A 3759-nucleotide genomic window follows, 5' to 3' on the forward strand; every position below is an offset into this window, starting at 1 on the left:
TATGGTGAAATTGGAACCCTTATACTTTGCTGATGAGAATTTGAATGGCACAGCCATTCTGAACTACAATTTGACAGTTCCTTAATTAATTAAACATTGAATTACCATAGGACCCAGCAATTAAACTCAGATTTATACACAAAGTATTTGAAAGCAAATGTTCAAACAAAAATGTATAGATGGGTGTTCAAAGGAGTGCTATGTACAATAGCCAAAAGGTGGAAACAACTCAAATGACCCTTAACAAGTTGAATGGATAGACAAAATAAGGTAGATAGAGCTCCCTATGTGCACCGTGCGGTGCTAGAGAGGTCAACCAGAATCAGGATGTCTGGCACTGAGGAAGCAATTTTTGGAAGGCCTGACAGCCACCCTGCTGCTCATGGCAGCTTGGTATGCTTTGGACAGTGCCAGTACACACCAGAAGAGTACCAGGTCATCCAGAAGGCCCTGAGGCAGAGGCCGGGCCCAGAATACATAAGTAGCTAGCGCATGACGAGAGGAGGCCAGAAGATGTGTTACACTGAGGGTCATTGTGTAATTAATCTGGCCAATGAGATGTTTGGTTACAATGGTGGGGCACACTCCATCAAGCAGCAGAATGTGGATTTTGTTGACCTCAACAATGGCAAGTTCTACGTGGGAGTCTGTGTATTTGTGAGGGTCCAGTTGAAGGACAGTTCAAATCATGAAGTTGTGGGTTGTGGTGTTATGGCCTCAAGTCCAAGGCCCCATCTTTGTAGAAGGCAAGGAAGGAGGCAGTGACAGATGGATTGAAGCAAGCCCTCAGGAGTTTTGGGAATGCACTTGGAAAATGTATTCTGGTCAAAGACTACCTGAGGTCACTAAATAAGCTTCCATGCCAGTTCCCTCTTGAAGTGGATTTAAGTAAAGCAAAGAGACAAGATTTTGAACCATCTGTGGATATAACAGCTGCTAACCGAACACGACCCTGGGACATCCACAACTACAAGAGGTGACCTCTCCTTGCAGACAAAGCTACATTGTGATTCAGGGGAACAAGGACTGCAGCTCCCAACTTGTGAGCTCATCTGCCGTGGAGAGAGAGGCCACGTGCCAACAGAAGCTCCAGCAAAAGCAGCTGCAGCAGCAGTTCTAGGAGGAGATGGAGAAACACCTTCACCCTGTCAGTTGAAAAGAGTAGGGAGACTCTTGGAGACAACCCTGAAATGTGGGATGTGACTCTAGATGCAGGGGATGGTGTGGTCAAACCTTGTCTAGAGCAGAACCACCCCAGACCTCTAACACACCAGCCTTGAATAACCAGATAGTGACCCAGAAGAGGACTCCACATAGCCTTTGCTGCCAGAAACCACAAGCAAAATCTGGACCCTGAGACCTCCAAACTTAGAGCACTGACCAATACATAACAGGAAGCTGGGAATCTCATAGGAAGGGCCAGGACATGAATGAAGAAAAGGAAATTGGATCCTTCTTAACTGAGGCTCAGGTCACATCACTGGACTCTGTCACAAAGGGTCTTTGGAAAACTAATTTTTGGTCATGAAATTATTCATCACTCCTGGAGGATGAACTTCATTACTAAGGATTTATCTTGCTTCATTCTGAACCTTATCAATAGGATCTGACTGAGATCCCACTGCAGATAGAGCAGAGCACTTTTAAAAAGCTCGTCCCCCGCTTTAGTTGGGAGAGGCTCTGGACAGATGAAATACCTTTTCTTTGGCTTGTGAGGCTTCCCACTATTTATTCCTAAACTATTATGTTAATACAGATGGATATTTTAGGAATCACCAGTGACTGCTTGCCCACAAGTAATATAGGCCAGATTTAGTACTAAGTACCTGCCTTAGCAATTGCCTACATTCAATTATTTTGCATAACCTCTGCCTTCTTTCCTTTAGCGCACCATGCCTTTAGTATTGTCCACATTAAGCACTGTGGATCACGACAGGAAAAAGGTTGGAGTAGTGCTTTTTACTATTTTGTATCAATCCAGGCTACAACCTTCATTTAGCATAAATAAGCTCACTTATGGGTTTATGGTATTTAGAAAATAGAGTGTATTTATTTAATGTAATATTATTTTACCCTAAGAAAATAAGTCATATTATACTCATATATGTTTATATTATGCTGATATATGCTACAACATGGAAGAACTTAAAAACATGAAAGAAGCCACAAAATATCACAAATTATATGACTTCTTTTACATGAAATGTCCCAAATAGACAAAATGATAGAAACATAAAGTAGATTTGTAATTACTTAAGGATGAGGAGGATAGAGAATGGGGTTTGAGAGCTAAAGGGTATGGGAGTTCTCTGTGTTGATAAAAATATTGTAAATTTGTCTTTGGTGATGGTTGCAGATAGCTGTGGGTAAACTTAAAAATGATTTAATTGTATTCTTTAAAGGAGTGAATTGTGAGCTGTGTTAATTATATCTTAGTAAAGCTATTTTTAAAACTTTTAAAGGAAAAAGTTGGAGGGCATCAAATGCCTAGCACATTGACTAGAAAAAGACCCACATCAGTGCACATCAATGGGAACGCAGAAGACACTACAATCTCCAGGCAAAATCCTTAGCTCACATTAAAAAGATTGTAGGCTGAGAATGCCATCAACTTATAAAAGAGATGGCTTTGTAAGTTAAAAGTCAATGGAGTAACACATACAAAATGATTGATGAAGCAAAATAATTTTCAGTCTCACATTTTTATTGAGGACAGAATGAAGACATGTTCATAAATGCAGAGATATTTTACCTTTCATGCACTCTTTCAAAGGGAACCACCCTTTCACTGGAGAATAGACTCCAGTAAAATCAGGAAGTAAAACAAAAAGAGGAGCCAACTCAATAGCACAGCCAAGAGGAGCCCCAGGTCACTGACTCTGCAGCCCACAGTGGAGTGAGGACAGCGAGACCTCAACTGGATATCTTTACAGAGAAGCTATTCAGTAAAATAGTGAATATTATGAAGTATTTTGGAGCACTCCTTGGGCAGTGTGGGGAGAATACATAGATAGCAAGTATTACATGTGAAAAAATTTGATAAGTTAAAAAAAAACTGCTGAAAAGAGGGGAAATGTATATATATATCTATATATACACACACACATCTTAGTATATATATGATTTTGCCCCACAATAAATAGTATGTTCATAGTTATAATGAATTTATATAAGGTATAAATTTAATTAATACTGACATAATAGGCAATGGTAGGAAGAGGGGTAAGAAAATAAGTATGTTTGTCATTTAGAAAAAAGGGCCAGAATAGAAGAAACCACTAAAAAAGTCAAAAGATTGTCTTTGGGTAGAAGGACATGAGGGGTCCGGGACTTATTTTTCATTTTATGTTTCTGGTACTTTTTAATTTTTCTACTTTCTCCATATATGATTGACTTTTATTTCATAAATATTTCAAAAACAACAAAATTGAAAAGGTAATATACAAATCTTTTGATATCTATTTCACTAACCTGAGCTTTATATTAGAGCTATGAAGACAAGCTATGTTGACAGAATCCTTTGGTTAGTGTCTACACAGAAAAATTCTGAACACTTAAGGACAAAACGCTTTTGTTGATGCCAGCATTATAATTTCATAGAGTATATGTGGTTAAAGTCTTATTTAATGTCACCAGTTCCTTTTCTGTGTTTCTCTGACAAGATTCTAATTTAATATTTGTATAATTGCTGGCTCTGCTAGCAAAGGACCTGGGCACTCTGTATTTAAGGAGGGCACTGAGAATTTATTAGCGCTCTTG

At 38.9% G+C, this 3759-nt stretch overlaps 1 pseudogene; it reads left to right on the forward strand.

Annotated features, from left to right (window-relative positions):
• Window positions 1-327: 327 nt before the first annotated feature.
• LOC105730334 (DNA repair protein RAD52 homolog) lies at window positions 328-1460 on the forward strand (annotated as a pseudogene).
• Window positions 1461-3759: the final 2299 nt, after the last annotated feature.

The sequence above is a fragment of the Aotus nancymaae genome, unplaced genomic scaffold (genome assembly GCF_030222135.1).
Source record: "Aotus nancymaae isolate 86718 unplaced genomic scaffold, 86718_ANA_hifiasm-v0.15.2.pri h1tg000008l, whole genome shotgun sequence".
In the NCBI taxonomy this organism is placed as follows: domain Eukaryota; kingdom Metazoa; phylum Chordata; class Mammalia; order Primates; family Aotidae; genus Aotus; species Aotus nancymaae.